The 18,871-nt window shown below is 43.9% G+C and overlaps 1 long non-coding RNA gene across 1 annotated transcript; it reads right to left on the reverse strand.

The window, feature by feature from the left end:
* Nucleotides 1-380: 380 nt before the first annotated feature.
* Nucleotides 381-777, reverse strand: LOC124674472. The gene is made up of 3 exons (XR_006993027.1): nucleotides 760-777; nucleotides 565-648; nucleotides 381-478 (listed from the first exon to the last, which is right to left on the reverse strand). It is a non-coding gene; the product is annotated as an uncharacterized LOC124674472 (long non-coding RNA).
* Between the last annotated feature and the right edge of the window lie 18,094 nt (nucleotides 778-18,871).

Consider the following 18,871-nt stretch of genomic DNA (forward strand, 5'->3'; position numbering starts at 1 on the left):
CCAATGCTAATATCTCCGCTTTCTGGAAATCTTTTATCCTCCTATGTGACCATAAAAATGGGCTCTTCCTCGGTTCTGCACACTTATGACTGTGCTTGTAAACAAATTTTGCAACTCGCCAAACCCCCGAACCTCTATCAAGCTTCACATCCAACTCCGCTTTACAATTGCAACGTGACAAAGGTCTCAACCTACGAGTGCGGTTGTCCATAGTCGAAACTTGCTCGTTACGTTTTCCTTCCCGAGAACACACAAACCGCCTTCGCGAACTATTTTGTTAGCACCCTTAGTCTCTTTGAACTTGAACTTTCTTACACCGAATCCCTCTTGTCGAGCATATCCATTATAAAAAGTATAAGCAGCTGCCTCGGTACACAAATGTCTTCTCCATTACTTCCCAGTAAAACTTTCTCTTATCTTCTGTATCACTCTCATCTTCATCCTCTGATCCATTCTTTTTCTTACCAACTGATTTCACCTGCATGCACAATTGGATAACATTAAAAACATTTTTTTTAACGCCATGGCCGCGAGTCATACAACGAATAAATTCATAAATCTTACATGTCTTCTTCTAACAGGTTCTTCTATAGTCTCCAAGTCTGAATCACCGTAATAGTCGTAAGAAGAATTATCGCCAACTAAGACCTGACCAAACAAGAAATATTAACGGCCATGTCACGACTATATAAAATGCATTGTTCAGTTATTAAATATAAATTAAACATACATATCACCTAATAAAATTAAAATGCATACCTCATCAACAAAACCACAAGTCCAATCTCTCGTCATCGATTGGCTCCTCCACAACATCACTCCGAATCTAATGCATTTTAAACCATGTCAACATCAATTCACATTATCGGACATTCCATATTTTTATGCAATCACACAATTATTACTACAAACTCACATTATCGGTGTCAACATCTTCTTCTTGCTCTACATTATCATCTTCTACATCAACACCATCTCGCATCCATCTATTAGCAAAAATAAGCACAATCAGTATTTAACTACTTACATGCAAGTACTAAATAAAACTAGTAGTTCCGTTTCACTCACACTTTCGTCGACATCATCGTCTCCACAAGTTTGTTCATCTTCAGGAGGTGCATTATCGTTGGCAGACGAAATATTGAATTCCTCTTCATCTGTATTTCCGCTTTCGTACTCCATTGAACTTGCACTCAAATCTGAAACGTCCATCGCCTGTTCAAAGTAACAACCAAAATAAGTACATCTCAAAAAAGGAGCTCGAAACCCAAACCCTAACATCAACCAAATCATGAACATGCAATTACTTTTTACAATCAATTACCTACCACGAACCAACAATGATCCGCCAAACCCTAACGCCGCCTGTAGCAGCAGGAACAACCCGCGTGCGATCCTTGCCCAGCCTCCTCGTCGCCGGATCCACCTCCCGCCTCCACGTCCGACCTTGTCCAGCCTCCTCGTCGCAGGATCCGCTTCCCGCCTCCACATCCGACCTTGCCCCAGACTCCTCGTCGCCGGATCCGCCTCCCGCCTCCACGTCCGACCTTGCCCAGACTCCTCGTCGCCGTGCGCTACGCCTTGCCGCCCCAACGTCGTCCTCCCTGCCGTCTCCCTCCCGATGGACAGAACCTTCCAAACCCTAACGAGGACGAGCTATGGCGCACACGAACGAAACCGCTACGCCTTGCCGTTCCCAACGTCGTCGTCCCTGCCGTCTCCCTCCCGATAGAACCTTCCAAACCCTAAGGAGAACCAGCAATGGCGCACACGCAAGGATTCAAATATTTTCCCCGTAACCACCGCCTATCGCCGGCATCAACTCCACCTGATCGACGTAATTTTCGGGTCCAACTCCGATTCTAATGCCGTGGGGCCGGCGGAAACCGTCTTCACCAAAGATACGTACAATATCTACGTGGCATCCGATCATCTATGTGGAAAATGACGTGGAGTATAATTATACGCGACTAATACGGTCCCACCGTCTCGAACGGGTATCCCACCTGAACGTCGTTCACCAGGGGGGGACACCGGAGCACACCCCGACGCCGAATGGGACTGGCTGTCCGACACTACAGACACAGACCCGGACCCAGCATGCTGGACCTGATTAACATGGACATCGGGGATTCGTGGAGCATGTTGTCCGGTTGATTCCGCGCTGAGTTCCACGCATCCAACTCTATCGCGCGGCACTGCAGAATTATAATCGCCTCGCACCAGCAGAATTCAATTCTCCCGAGTTTCCTAGTCCAGACTTGAGAGAGCTGGAGACACGGACGGACTGATGGCGTACAAGGCAGCGTCACTGTGGCTTCTCAAAGTTCTCATGCTCTTGTCGTCCGCGTCGGCGATCCACCGCAGCCAGTTCCCTCCTCCTCCAGACTTCTTGTTCGGGACCTCCACTTCTGCTTACCAGGTGCACCCCGACTTGCTCTTCTTTTTCCGACATTTAGTAGCAGTAGCAGCAGATTGCAATCGGACACAACCTGCAGTTTTCAAACACACTAGACAGTTGCGTTCATGCCTGGGCGATCCTACAATACTGTTCATCGTATAATCATGTTGTCGGCGACAAGCTGTTTTCTGTTATGTTAGTTTCTCAATTAAGTTTTGTAGCTGAATAAGTCAGACATGTTTCGCGAGGTTGCTCGTGACATCTCCTAGTTTGTAGCTATGTCACTTTGACTGATCCCCCGGACAGCACGATCTAAGGTCATGGCGATGTGGTCGGTGCATGAGCGACGCCGTGGGAAGGCAAGGTAGTCAGACTTGTTTTGTATCCGAATCTCTAGCTTTCAGTTAGGATGTAACAACTCACCTTTTTTTGATAAAGGGATAAAATGACATCTGGCCTCTGCAACAATAAAATGACTAGAGCAAATCTAGACATCAAGGATGCACGTAGCAGAAAAATAAAAGAAGAAGAAAAAAGCAAAGCCCTTGCTGAATTAATCGGAGACTGCAATAGCACCATCAGTGGTGACAGTACCTCGACTCTGAAAAGACATCTCCAAAGCAAACCTCCAAGTCCAAGAAGGTAACCGTGCTCAAATGCACTTGTTGTCCGGTCTAACCATCATGGTTAGATCTGGGTTTTCACCTTGGAAAGACAAATACCTCTGACAAGGAAATGACCAGGAATCACCATTGCCAAGTACAACCGCAGAAGGACCTAATATTTTAACCCATAACTGAAACATGGAGCTCAAAGAGCACCACCAAGAACAAAGTCCGCTAGGGTCCCTACCCCCACTTGTCGAGGAAACTGCTGCAAAACACCTATCGTCTCTTCCAATCTGCTGCTATACTCTCTGAGATCTTCTCGACTCGACACGAGCATGCAAGATGGAACCTCTAGAGCCTAAACGGTCTTCATCAAACATGACCATTATTCCCAATCAACACCTTGGCAATCGCCGCAATGAAGGTGCCAAGGCTATCCCAAGGTGGATGGAGATCACCACGAGCCAATAATGGAAAATGAATCTTCACGTCATGCTGCAATCCCATGGCGGGGAAGAGCGGGCAAATAGCCCACCGCGCTGCCTACCACAGATGTTGATCCGGCACACCACAAGTGACATCCAGTACATGGTGAGCACCTCGCGATGAATCCGATTGGTGCCAGGAATCTTCAGCAAGAGGAACGCCACGACCGCGCAAGGATCCCCGCCTCGGCGGAAATAGGGTGCACTTGGTAGCTGCAGCAGAGGGCACAATAGGGCCGATGATCTCCTCTAGCAGAGGTGTTTGGGGTGATGGAGTAGGAGGCAGCTAGGGTCAGCACGTTGCCAGAACTAGGAATCCAGACCGACCGAGCACCAACAGCCCACACCCGCTGACCCGCGCATCCCCCACTGAAGGCGCGCCACTGGAGGAGACCTCCACCACCACCACCACCACCACCACCACCACTACTGAGGGATGTTGTCCTGGTCGTTGCGCATCAAAGAGCCTACGGTCACCGCCCCAGCAAGCGTCTTTGTCGCCCACCAACCCCATGCCACCTTCATCAGTTGGACCCACCGTCACGGTAGCGAGGGCCGGCGGCAACTTTGGTGTGCTGCTGGCTACGAGTGGGTCGCCCTCGGTGTACTTCGGTATACTTTGGTGTACTTATATTTCGTCTTCTCTATAGTTTTACTTGGTCTTCTATATACTTGTACACTAGTAGAAAAACGGGCATCTATACCGGTTCCAGAGGGCCATTTGCACCGGTTTCGCAACCGGTATAAAACATCCGGTACAAAAGGCCCCCACCCTTTCGTACCGGTTCCTTACGAACCGGTGTTAATGGGACCTCCACGTGGGCGCCCAGGAGAGCGCACGGCGAGGGAGCTTTGCTACCGGCTTGTATTACAAACCGGTACCAAAGGTTGGCTACCGCGGCAGGAAATATGCATGAATCTCTGCCGCGGCAGAGAATTCAGGGTTTAGGGTTTTTGCAGGGGTTTAGGGGTATCGGAGCGTTTCATATCGCGTTGATGCATCGGAAACGCGTTTGGGTTTACGTAGTACATGAAGATCAAGGTGATGCATATCAAGTTGGTGCATATAATATAACACACATGTAATTGCATAAGTAGTACTCTCCGATGCATATCAAGTCGATGCACCAGAATTAAGTAGTACATGCATGAAGATCGATCTATTACATGTACCATAGTGGTACACTCCGAGTCAAACTATATATACACACAAAGCAATCGAGGAGCTGGAGAAGATCTTTATGCATAGTGGTATTCTCCGGATGGTGGTATGACTTCCCGAAGGAAAAATCCCGCCAATTCCTCGCCAATTGCTTTGAAGCGCTCCTCGATTGAGATCTTCTCCCGCTTTCTTCTCAACTGTAAAAGAATAAGATAGAAATGAATACATGAGCTATGTGTGTGTATATATGTATATATCAAATCACAAATCAAACAATTATTACTGAAACTCAGTACAACTTATGGTAACAAAATAAATTTGTGAATATTGTTTTCGTACCTCTTTATTTCTTTCATTATTCGCTCTCTCGCTGACAATTCTGTGGATGTACTCGCAAACGTAGTATCCACATAGATCACTCCCCTTTGGTTGTTTCGCGTATTTCTGTACAAGAATATAAGTCAAACAATAATGAAGTATGATAAAGGTGTGTGGACCTAGGTAGTAGTACTTACTTTGTTCGCACGCCATATCAGCTTCGGTGCCCATTGAAAGGACTGATCTTCCTTGATGAAAGTTTCCCATACGCTGCCCGACAAAATAAAATGCACAAAAGAGTTATCAATCAGTTGATATCAGGAAATTCACAAAAAAAACGATAAGAATTTGAATTACCTTTTGAGCATAAGAAAACAAGACTTGTATAGTATAGGCTCTTTGGTTAGTGAGTCAAAGACTTCAACTTCTCCTTTGTACATTTTAATGACGATAAGAATAAAGTGAAACCTGCGCACGTTTAAATATGTAGTGTCATATATATAAGTCATCAGTTAATATTTTAACATATGGTGAGCAAAATAGAATGTGTTATAAGAGAGTAACACTCACTGGAAGTTGTAAGGCCAAAGTATTGTCTTTTTGTCACGTTGTCGCTTCAAAAACCTTAGCAAAGTCTCCGGTGTATCCATGTTATAGAGGGGTTCTTCTATGGTCCTGACATGCATTTTGTCCGGGTCAATGAACCCAATGTCCGTGATTTCATCCCTTTTGCATTCGAGCATCTTCGATCTGCATAACATAGCGCACAAAAGATTATAATTTGCAGATAATGAAGGAGCTTAGCTAAAGACTTCTCAAATTATATAAATAAATCACTTACGTGACAATAGCAACCGATGATAGATTTGTCGAGGGCCCGAAGATTGTATAACCGGAAGAGTTCGGCGAAGTCAACGTTCACAGAGTATTCTTGGAAGTAGTGCTCTTCCTTAACTCGCACCATGATAGTCTCGATCCCTCCCTTTGTGGCAACACCGTACCACGTATGCAAGTTACGCATACTTGTTGGTAGCTTCCTGAGATTCTCGACCAAATCTTTCCCTTGAACAAATTGATATTGTACTTCAGCTAAGGGGTAATCGGTGTATTGTCGAGAACTTTGAACGGCCTTCTCGTCAAACACCTTGAGAGGGGGGATTGAATGGGTTGTTGTCCGAGCTGGTAGACTTGGTGTATCCCTTTTATCTCCTTGATACCCGAGCTGGTAGTGGGTTTTTTCGCCTCCATCATATCTTCATACGACCTTTCAATAGAACGCCTATAGTCAGATGGCGGCGATGGTTCAGGGTTATATAGATTCTCGACTGTACGATAAACTTTCACCGGATCTAGTGTCTTCTCAAAAGGTATCTCTGGCTCTTTCTTAGCAAAAAAGGCCCTCGACTCGGGAGTCAACGGCTTCCTGGTTTTCCTCGGGAGTTTTTTCCCAAGGTAAGTTCTCAATAGGCGGCAGTAGTTTCTCCTTTCTAGCTTTCTTCCTAGGCGGCGTACCGTTCCGCTTAACGGGCGCTGTCTTACGCGGAGGATCTCGAGGTGGTGGACTCACGCTGGGTCCCTCTCAGGTAGGTGTGGACTTTGCTGCTCATGTGGACTGCTAGGAGGAGGAGTCGATGGCCTTTGATGCTCATGTGGACTGCTACGAGGAGTCGGTGGCCTTTGCAGAAGGACGATGTATTTCTTGGGCCATAGGGCGAAACCGTGCTTGACATCGGCAAGTGTCTTCTCATCGTCACCTCTAGGAAAATCAAGCTCCACTGTTTCAAAAGCCGGAACAACTTCATCCACCCCGACACGAACACAGCCAGGTGGAATTGGCATATGGTGGTGCGTTGCTCCATTTTCACTTGGGTAAACATAACCGACCGCCACCTTAACGGACGCGTTCCTGAATAACATATAGAGCTCGCAATCTGTCTTCTCCGTGACATAATCCACGGAGTAGCTTCCTCCACATCCGTCAAGATGCGTGGAACCCACACTGCTTCTTCGCTGAGATGGGGCGGCATCGGCTTGAGGATCCTGTAGGAACAGCGGCTGATCAGGTGGCCTCTGATTTTCTCAAGCGCCGACACCCTATTTAACAATTCCGTTAACGTGTCGACGTCCTTCTTCTTCTTCCGCGAACGGCTTCTATAAGTGTCAGCGGACTCCGGGAACACTTCCTTCATGGTGAAACATGGGCGAGCTCGTACCCGTCCAACGTGTTCAGGATTCCCCAGAGCGAGTGTCAGCTCGTCATTCTCTCTATCGGGAATGTACTCTCCCTTTCGAACCTGTTCAATTGCAGCTACAAGCTTCGGAACGATTACCTCAATTTTTTCCTTCCATTTTCCCTGCGCAACGATCAGCCCTGTCTTTGGGTCCAACCCTGCCCCATGCGCGAACAACCAGAACTTGGACCGTTCGGGCCAGTCCCATGTCTGTGGAGTGATTCCTTCAGCCATCAGTTCATTTTCATACGCTGTCCACTTCGGAATGGCAGTCTTGTAGCCACCTGACCCCAAATGATGCCAAAGTGTCTTCTTTGAAGCATTTTTCTTATTTGTGACCGATCGGGACACAAAAGTAGACGATTGCATATACCTCTTAAATTCTTACCAGTGATCCTTTATCATCACTAGATTATCATCGAATACTGGATCTTCATTCTTATATTTGTCCCATAATTTTTTCTTCCAAGTCTGGAATTGTATGACCATCTTCTTGAGAGTCCATTCCTTGACTTTTTTCTTCTGGCCTTCCGTCATGTCTTCCGGTAGGCTGAAGCGTGTCAGTAGACTATCCCAAAGAAACTTTTTCAACGCGTCATTGACATAACTAGCTTCATTCTCCGCTTTCCTCGGCTTATGCCACTCTCGAATGCTGATCGGTACATGGTCCCTAACAAGAACTCCAGCTTGATTTGTAAATTTGGTGCAGTGCTCTTTGGGATGCACCGGTTCACCATTATCCTTAAATGCCGTGAGGGCTAACCTGCCCTCGCCCTTTAGAATTCGCGTCGGGCCTCGTTTTGTTTTAACAGACTTGCTCGATGATGCAGAAGGCTAAAAGAAAAAATTATTCCTTAATAAGTGCAATACAAATAAATGAATGCATCTAGGGATCGATGAACATAGACTAATTGATACATAAATATACACCTCGCCGGAGTTTGTTATGGACACTTCGTTGTCTCTTCTAACTTGTTCAGACTCAAGTCCCTCGCCGAAATCATTCAGAAAGTCTTCGAACTCGTTCTCATCTCCATCGGGTTCCGTACCACGGGCACTCTCATAGATCAATTTCTGCACCGCTTCTTCCCCCTCCTCATCTCGGACGAAGGTGCCGTCCGCCGTACCTCAATGTCACTACAAAATTAAGAAAGCAATTATATTTCATTCATCATGTCATGATCATATAACAGATTGCTAGATGGATAACAATTGAAATGAAGAAAGGAATAACCCTAACCCTAACACTCGGCGCTCCTCCTCTCGCTCTTCTCTCTATGTCGCGGCGGCACCACCACGGACTCGACCACGGCCACGGTCTCGGCGTTCCCCCTCCTCCTCTCGCTCTTCTCTCTTTTTCTCGACCCTAACCCTAACACTCGGCGCTCCTCCTTTAGCTCTTCTCTCTATGTCGCGGCGGCACCGCCACAGACTCGGCGCTAAGGACTCGGCCAAAGCCACGGACTCGGCCGCGGCCACGGTCTCGGCGCCCCCCTCCTCCTCTCGCTCTATCTCTTCTACTTTTCTCCATCCCGCACCTACTGCGTCGCACGCGCCCTGCTGCCGCTTGATGACCCACAAGTATAGGGGATCGCAACAGTCTTCGAGGGAAGTAAAACCCAATTTATTGATTCGACACAAGGGGAGACAAAGAATACTTGAAAGCCTTAACAGCGGAGTTGTCAATTCAGCTGCACTGGAAACAGACTTGCTCGCAAGAGTTTATCGATAGTAATCAGTTTTATAGCAGATAGCGATAGTGAAATAACAACGAGCAGAGTAACAAAGACAGCAGTAGTGATTATAGTAAACAGCAGGATTAAAATATCGTAGGCACGGGGATGGATGAACGGGCGTTGCATGGATGAGAGAAACTCATGTAACAATCAAAGCAGGGCATTTGCAGATAGTAATAAAACGGTATCCAAGTACTAATCAATCAATAGGCATGTGTTCCATATATAGTCGTACGTGCTCGCAATGAGAAACTTGCACAACATCTTTTGTCCTACCAGCCGGTGGCAGCCGGGCCTCTAGGGAATCTACTGGGAAATTAAGGCACTCCTTTTAATAGAGCACCGGAGCAAAGCATTAACACTCCGTGAACACATGTGATCCTCATATCACCGCCATCCCCTCCAGTTGTCCCAATTTCTGTCACTTTGGGGCCTCGGGTTCCGGACAGCAATACGTGTATACAACTTGCAGGTAAGATCATAAAGCAATGAATATCATAATGAAACAATAACATGTTCAGATCTGAGATCATGGCACTCGGGCCCTAGTGACAAGCATTAAGCATAACAAGTTGCAACAATATCATAAAAGTACCAATTACGGACACTAGGCACTATGCCCTAACAATCTTATGCTATTACATGACCAATCTCATCCAATCCCTACCATCCCCTTCGGCCTACAGCGGGGGAATTACTCACACATGGATGGCGGAAACATGGCTGGTCGATGGAGAGGCGTCGGTGGTGATGATGGCGATGATCTCCTCCAATTCCCCGTCCCGGCGGAGTGCCAGAACGGAGTTTCTGGTCCCGAGACGGAGTTTCGCGACGGTGGCGGCGTACTGGATGGTTTCTGGCGATTTTGACTTACTCCCATGCGTTTTTAGGTCGAAGGCAATAAGTAGTCCGAAGGAGGGCGTCGGGGGCCAGCCGAGGCCGCCACACACTAGGGTCGCGCGCCCCCCTCCTGGGCCGCGCCGGCCTAGCGTGTGGGGCCCTCGGGCCCCCACCTGGCTTGCCCTTCTGGCTCCGTCAATATTCTGGGAAAATAGGACCTTCCGCATAAATTCCGAGGATTTTCCTGAAAGTTGGATTTCTGCACAAAAACGAGACACTGAACAGCTTCGCTGAAAACAGCGTTAGTCCGTGTTAGTTGCATCCAAAATACACAGATTAGAGACAAACAATAGCAAAAGTGTTCGGGAAGGTAGATACGTTTTGGACGTATCAACTCCCCCCAAGCTTAGCTTATTGCTTGTCCTCAAGCAATTCAGTTAACAACTGAGTGCGATAAAAGAACTTTCACGAACATATTTGTTCATATGATGTAAATATTCTCATGATATGGCAAGTACTTAAGCAATTCATAATAAGATACATGCAAATAAAATCATCTAATAGCTATGTCAATCATGGAAAAGGTACCAACAAATTAATAATGAGCATCATGAATCATGTCTATCAGCCAGGATTGCAATGTTCATAGAATGATATGATAAAGTGGTATCTCGCTTGCCCGTAATTGTACAGCAAAACATAAATGCTTGGGCACCTTTGAGGTTCATGAGAAGACTGGAAGTAGAGGTTATCAAAGATTAAAGCATCAAAGTTATACCACAATTAATCACATTTTGGGACAAGCATATTATACTAAGAATGACAGCTGTGCTCTCAAGAAAGTGCTCAAAGAAAGGATGGAGACTCAACGTAAAAGTAAAAGATTGACCCTTCGCAGAGGGAAGCAGGGATTAACATGTGCTAGAGCTTTTCATTTGTAAAACAGGAGTAAAATTATTTTGAGAGGTGTTTGTTGTTGTCAACGAATGATAGTGGGCACTCTAACTACCTCGTCAACCAGACTTTCAAGAGCGGCTCCCATGAAGGACGTTATCTCTACCAGCAAGGTAAATCATCCCTCTTCTCTTTTGTTTACACACGTACTTTAGTTTTATTATGGATGACACTCCCCCAACCTTTGCTTACACAAGTCATGGCTAACCGAATCCTCGGGTGCCTTCCATCAATCACATACCATGGAGGAGTGTCTATTTGCAATTTAAGTTGCTTACCGATAAATCAGGGCAAAACATGTGAAGAGAATTATTAATGAAAGTTGATTAATTGGGGCTGGGAACCCCGTTGCCAGCTCTTTTTGCAAAATTATTGGATAAGCGGATGTGCCACTAGTCCATTATGAAAGTCTGTCAGGAGTAAATGACCAGATTGAAAGATAAACACCACATATTTCCTCATGAGCTATAAAACATTGACACAAATTGAGAAGCATTTTGAAGGTTTAAAGGTAGCACATGAGAATTTACTTGGAATGGTTTGAAATGCCATGCATAGGTATTTATGGTGGACACTCTGGAATAACTTGGTTTTCAGGTGTTTGGAAGCACGAGCAGCATTCCCGCTCAGTACAAGTGAAGGCTAGCAATAGACTGGGAAGCGACAATCAAGAGAGCAGTAACTGTCATAATCATGCTTGCGACAAAATAAATTAATGGAGGCATAAAAGTGATACAAGAACTCTGAGGTAAAGTAAATCATCGAGGCTTAATTGACATTTTGTTCAGTCATATGCATGCGTGAGCATGTGCCAAGTTGATTCAAGAAAATTATTCAGAGGAGGATACCACAATGTCATACCTATCTATGTATAAAGCAATGCAAGCAAATACTTATGACATGCTACTCATATTAATAAATTGGAGCTAATCATGAGAGATCATGAACTACTAGACTTTCTTAAATGACATATACCTCACATGAACCAACTAAGCATGCTCACATGGATGAGTATATGTACAAAAATGAAAACAAATAGAGTTCATACCAGCCTCTCACCACAATCAGATTGTCGAATATCGTCATTATTGCCTTTTCACTTGTGTAGCTTGAATAATATGGAATGAAAAACCACGCTCCAGCCACCGAAGACCATTGAACTCATAATGAACTTTACAAAACCAAAGAAGAACAGCAAATATTTTTGGTGTTTTCGAATTTGGAAACAAGAACAAAAGGAAACAAGCAAACAAAGCAAAATCTTTTTGGGTTTTCTTATAGCAAACCAACGATAGCAATTAAAGCAAGATAAAATCAAGAAACTAAAGTAAACAAATGGTGAAGAGAAACAACAGAAATATTTTTGGTCTTTTTGTGTTTTAGGAAAGAAACAAAGCAAGAACAACAAAATGAAAACTAAAAGAAACACAGAAAAGCAAGATGGCAGAAATCTGCCAAAAACTTGACAGCAGTACAGTAATCGATTTTTAAGAAAATCTTACGCTGCTCAGCTCGAAAAGTGTTCAACTAATGAAAGTTAGATAATAACCTGGGGAACATGCACAAAAATTGGCAGCTCAAAATAACGTTCTGGCTGTGCACACGAATTTTTTTAGTAACAGTCCAGAATCTGTTTTCAGGCAGCACTTCCCCAAATATCATCTTCCTCTCATTAGAAAACCACTCAAAGAAACTAAACAAGTATATACAAGTATCCAGCAACCATAATATGCAAAGAATGAGTGATGCCGGTATACCACCCCCCAAGCTTAGGCTTTTGGCCTAAGTGGAGATCAATCCCATGGTGCCCATGAAGTAGCACCTCCGTAGTACGACGAAGATGGATCATATTTCGGGTATGTGCTGGAAGAAGCACCCGGATACGTGACGGTGTAGTCATAAGAGGGCTCGGCGTCCTCGGAGTCATGCTGCTGGTGGAAGCCTTGTATCTTAAATTGCTCATCCACCTCCTCCTTAGAGCGTGACCATGGTTTCCTGTCAATACTGAACAAATCTGGCTGCGGCAAAAGGATTTCCCTCTCTTCCCCGTCAGCAAACAATATTCTATAGACAATGTTATCTAAACTAGAGTCGGTCGTAACAAATTGGTGACTCTTCATAGCAGCAATATCGAGCCTCATAGGAGTTATTTTTACATCAGTAGGATCAAGAGGAAGCTCTAAATATGCTAAAACGCGCGAAGCAATAATTCCTCCAAATATAGGCCCCTTGTTAGACAAGCGGCGAGCAACAAGAGCACCAAGATGATAAGGCGTGTCCCCAGTGAGTGCAGCAATTAAGAAACCAAGGTGATAGCTAGATATGTTACTAGTGTTCTCCCTACCAAGAATGCTAGTACCGATGTAATAAGCAAAATACTTAATGGCGGGGAGTTGAATGTTTCTTATCTTGCCACGCTGAATGGTGCGACAATCATCATTGGTGATCCCTCGATAGAGCTCCAGCAATTCCTTGGGGTTGTCCTCCATCTTCCTTGCTGTACCTACAGGGGCAATACCCAATGCAGCACAAAAAATTTCCAACTTCATAGTAATAGGTTTACCATAGATCTTGAATGCAACCTGTCGGGCGAAAGTGCTTATTGTTGAACTTGAAGCTCTCCACAAAGATTTTAGTGAGCGTGTAGTATTGCTCACTCTCATCCCCCACATAGGTGGTTAAGCCTGCCTTACCGACGAGGGTCAAGAAATCATCCAACAACCCTGCATTACTCAAAAAGTCATAACATGGGAAGGATGCAGCATTAGGGACTCCATTGTCCTCTTCGGGTGCGAAGCTTGGTGCGATGAGGTCCTCATTATAGGATTGCCTCGAATCGGGTGGATGACCTCGAGGGCCTCCCCGTGCTTGTTGTCTCTCTTTCAAACACTTCTCCAAAGTTACAATTATCCATCTTCCTTTTCTGAAATTTTTCAACAAACATTATAAAATTTGATTTGGTGACATATAATTGAGGGAAACTACCATAGGAACTTGCTAGAGTACTAATCATGCATCAAAACTAGTTTCTACCACTTAGAACAAGCATGCAAGCTCACTAAACATGTTACCTACAGCAGAAAAATATTCAAGATATACTCCACCAAACAAAATTCTACTTGGATAATCGGAGGAGTCTGATACGTCTCCAACGTATCGATAATTTCTTATGTTCCATGCCACATTATTGATGATATCTACATGTTTTATGCATACTTTATGTCATATTTATGCATTTTCCGGCACTAACCTATTAACGAGATGCCGAAGAGCCAGTTGCTTTTTTCTGCTGTTTTTGGTTTCAGAAATCCTAGTAAGGAAATATTCTCGGAATTGGACGAAATCAACGCCCAGGGGCCTATTTTGCCACGAAGCTTCCAGAGGACCGAAAGGGAAACGAAGTGAGGCGACGAGGCGGCGACACGCCAGGGCGGCGCGGCCCACCTCCCCGGCCGCGCGGCCCTCGTTGTGTGGGCCCTCGCGTCGCCTCTTGACTTGCCCTTCCGCCTACTTAAAGTCTTCGTCGCGAAACCCCCGGCACCGAGAGCCACGATACGGAAACCCTTCCACAGACGCCGCCGCCGCCAATCCCATCTCGGGGGATTCAGGAGATCGCCTCCGGCACCCTGCCGGAGAGGGGAATCATCTCCCGGAGGACTCTTCACCGCCATGGTCGCCTCCGGAGTGATGAGTGAGTAGTTCACCCCTGGACTATGGGTCCATAGCAGTAGCTAGATGGTCGTCTTCTCCTTATGTGCTTCATTGTCGGATCTTGTGAGCTGCCTAACATGATCAAGATCATCTATCCGTAATGCTATATGTTGTGTTTGTTGGGATCCGATGGATAGAGAATACTATGTTATGTTGATTATCAATCTATTACCTATGTGTTGTTTATGATCTTGCATGCTCTCCGTTATTAGTAGAGGCTCCGGCCAAGTTTTTACTCTTAACTCCAAGAGGGAGTATTTATGCTCGATAGTGGGTTCATGCCTCCATTAAATCTGGGACAGTGACAGAAAGTTCTAAGGTTGTGGATGTGCTGTTGCCACTAGGGATAAAACGTTGATGCTATGTCCGAGGATGTAGTTATTGATTACATTACGCACCATACTTAATGCAATTGTCTGTTGTTTGCAACTTAATACTCGGAAGGGGTTCGGATGATAACCTCGAAGGTGGACTTTTTAGGCATAGATGCATGCTGGATAGCGGTCTATGTACTTTGTCGTAATGCCCAATTAAATCTCACTATACTCATCATATCATGTATGTGCATGGTCATGCCCTCTCTATTTTTCAATTGCCCAACTGTAATTTGTTCACCCAACATGCTATTTATCTTATGGGAGAGACACTTCTAGTGAACTGTGGACCCCGGTCTTATTCTTTACATCGAATACAATCTACTGCAATACTTGTTCTACTGTTTTCTGCAAACAATCATCATCCACACTATACATCTAATCCTTTGTTACAGCAAGCCGGTGAGATTGACAACCTCACTGTTACGTTGGGGCAAAGTACTTTGGTTGTGTTGTGCAGGTTCCACGTTGGCGCCGGAATCCCCGGTGTTGCGCCGCACTACATCCCGCCGCCATCAACCTTCGACGTGCTTCTTGGCTCCTCCTGGTTCGATAAACCTTGGTTTCTTTCTGAGGGAAAACTTGCTACTGTACGCATCACACCTTCCTCTTGGGGTTCCCAACGGACATGTCGATTGCACGCATCAAGCTACTTTTCTGGCGCCGTTGCTGGGGAGATCCAGACACGCTGCAAGGGGAGTCTCCACAATCCAATATCTTTACTTTGTTTTTTGTCTTGCTTTATTTTATTTACTACTTTGTTTGCTGCATTATATCAAAACACAAAAAAAATTAGTTGCTAGTTTTACTTTATTTACTGTCTTGCACTCTATATCAAAAACACAAAAAAATTAGTTACTTGCATTTATTTTATCTAGTTTGCTTTATTTACTACAGCTAAAATGAGTAATCCTGAAGTTGAAGTTCGTTTGTTTAAGCAACAAGGGGGAGAATGTTTAAAAGATGCTTGGTATAGAATTAGTGATGCCCATAATAGGTGCACTAAGAAACACTCCACCACTATCCTACTCAGGAATTTTTATGTTGGTATCTCTAGCTGGAATAGGTATGTTCTTGATTGTCTCGCGGGAGGTAACTTCCTAGGCGCTCCCGCTTTAGAAGCTAGTTGCATTATTGAGAGTTTATTTGGAATACCACCTGTTAATGAAGTTAAAATTGAAACCTCACTTGAAGATGTCATGAAAAAGTTGGAAACCATAGAGCAAAAAACCTTCCAAGTATTGATACTACTTTGGGAGCATTACTTGATAGCACTGATAAACTTGATAAATCTCTAGGTGGAATTAGCGAGAGAATCGCCATCTTAGAATCTTGTGCTATTCATGATAATAAAACCCAAAGGATTAGTGAACTCGAAGAGGCTATGGGAACATTGGGTTCAACCTTTTCATCTATAAAGTTTAGAGAGAAAGCTTATGTGGGAAAGGAGCAAAGGTTCATGTATATCTCTAAGGGGCCTAAACCAAAAAGCTATTATAGACCTAAAATTGATAAAGCTCTTAAGACCACTATAGATAAGGGAGCATCTAAGATACCCAATGAGATAAATTGTGAAAATAATGTTGATACTGCATCTCTTGATAACACTTGATATACACTTTCTGCGCCTAGCTGAAAGGCGTTAACGAAAAGCGCTTATGGGAGACAACCCATGTTTTTACTATAGTACTTTTATTTTATATTTGAGTCTTGGAAGTTGTTTACTACTGTAGCAACCTCTCCTTATCTTAGTTTTGTGCATTGTTGTGCCAAGTAAAGTCGTTGATAGTAAGGTTCATACTAGATTTGGATTATCGCGTGAAACAGCATTTCTTTGCTGTCACGAATCTGGGCCTAATTTTCTGTAGGTAACTCAGAAAATTATGCCAATTTACGTGAGTGATCCTCAGATATGTACGCAACTTTCATTCGATTTGAGCATTTTCATCCGAGCAAGTCTGGTGCCTCAATAAAATTCGTCTTTACGAACCGTTCGTTTTGACAGATTCTGCCTTTTATTTCGCATTGCCTCTTTTGCTATGTTGGATGAATTTCTTTGTTCCATTAATGTCCAAGTAGCTTTGTGCAATGTCCGAAGTGTTAAGAATGATTATGTCACCTCTGAACATGTAAATTTTGATGGTGCACTAACCCTCTAATGAGGTGTTTTGAGTTTGGTGTGGAGGAAGTTTTCAAGGATCAAGAGAGGGAGATGATACGATATGATCAAGGAGAGTGAAAGCTCTAAGCTTGGGGATGCCCCGGTGGTTCACCCCCGCATATTTTAAGAAGACTCAAGCGTCTAAGCTTGGGGATGCCCAAGGCATCCCCTTCTTCATCGACTACATTATCAGGTTCCTCCCCTGAAACTATATTTTTATTCCATCACATCTTATGTGCTTTGCTTGGAGCGTCGGTTTGTTTTTGTTTTTGTTTTGTTTGAATAAAATGGATCCTAGCATTCATTGTGTGGGAGAGAGACACGCTCCGCTGTTGCATATGGACAAATATGTCCTTAGGCTTTACTCATAGTATTCATGGCGAAGGTTGAATCTTCTTCGTTAAATTGTTATATGGTTGGAATCCGGAAATGCTACATGTAGTAATTCTAAAATGTCTTGAATAATTTGATACTTGGCAATTGTTGTGCTCATGTTTAAGCTCTTGCATCATATACTTTGCACCCATTAATTAAGAAATACATAGAGCTTGCTAAAATTTGGTTTGCATAATTGGTCTCTCTAAAGTCTAGATAATTTCTAGTATTGAGTTTGAACAACAAGGAAGACGGTGTAGAGTCCTATAATGTTTACAATATGTCTTTTATGTGAGTTTTGCTGCACCGGTTCATCCTTGTGTTTGTTTCAAATAACCTTGCTAGCCTAAACCTTGTATCGAGAGGGAATACTTCTCATGCATCCAAAATCCTTGAGCCAACCACTATGCCATTTGTGTCCACCATACCTACCTACTACATGGTATTTCTCCGCCATTCCAAAGTAAATTGCTTGAGTGCTACCTTTAAAATTTCCATTCTTTACCTTTGCAATATATAGCTCATGGGACAAATAGCCTAAAAACTATTGTGGTATTGAATATGTACTTATGCACTTTATCTCTTATTAAGTTGCTTGTTGTGCGATAACCATGTTCCCGGGGACGCCATCAACTACTCTTTGTTGAATATCATGTGAGTTGCTATGCATGTCCATCTTGTCTGAAGTAAGGGAGATTTACCACTGATTTAATGGTTAGAGCATGCATAATGTTAGAGAAGAACATTGGGCCGCTAACTAAAGCCATGATCCATGGTGGAAGTTTCAGTTTTGGACATATATCCTCAATCTCATATGAGAATATTAATTGTTGCTACATGCTTATGCATTAAAGAGGAGTCCATTATCTCGTTGTCTATGTTGTCCCGGTATGGACGTCTAAGTTGAGAATAATCAAAAGCGAGAAATCCAATGCGAGCTTTCTCCTTAGACCTTTGTACAAAGCGGCATAGAGGTACCCCTTTGTGACACTTGGTTAAAACATGTGTATTGCGATGACAATCCCGGTAATGCGAGCTAATTAGGACAAGGTGTGGGCACTATTAGTATACTATGCATGAGGCTTGCAACTTGTAAGATATAATTTACATGATACATATGCTTTATTACTACCGTTGACAAAATTGTTTCTTGTTTTCAAAACCAAAGCTCTAGCACAAATATAGCAATCAATGCTTCCTCTCGCGAAGGGCCTTTCTTTTACTTTTATGTTGAGTCAGTTCACCTATCTCTCTCCATCTCAAGAAGCAAACACTTGTGTGAACTGTGCATTGATTCCTACATACTTGCATATTGCACTTGTTATATTACTTTACATTGACAATATCCATGAGATATACATGTTATAAGTTGAAAGCAACCGCTGAAACTTAATCTTCCTTTGTGTTGCTTCAATACCTTTACTTTGATTTATTGCTTTATGAGTTAACTCTTATGCAAGACTTATTGATGCCTGTCTTTAAAGTACTATTCATGAAAAGTCTTTGCTTTATGAT

The sequence above is a fragment of the Lolium rigidum genome, chromosome 7, assembly GCF_022539505.1.
Source record: "Lolium rigidum isolate FL_2022 chromosome 7, APGP_CSIRO_Lrig_0.1, whole genome shotgun sequence".
Classification (NCBI taxonomy): Eukaryota; Viridiplantae; Streptophyta; class Magnoliopsida; order Poales; family Poaceae; genus Lolium; species Lolium rigidum.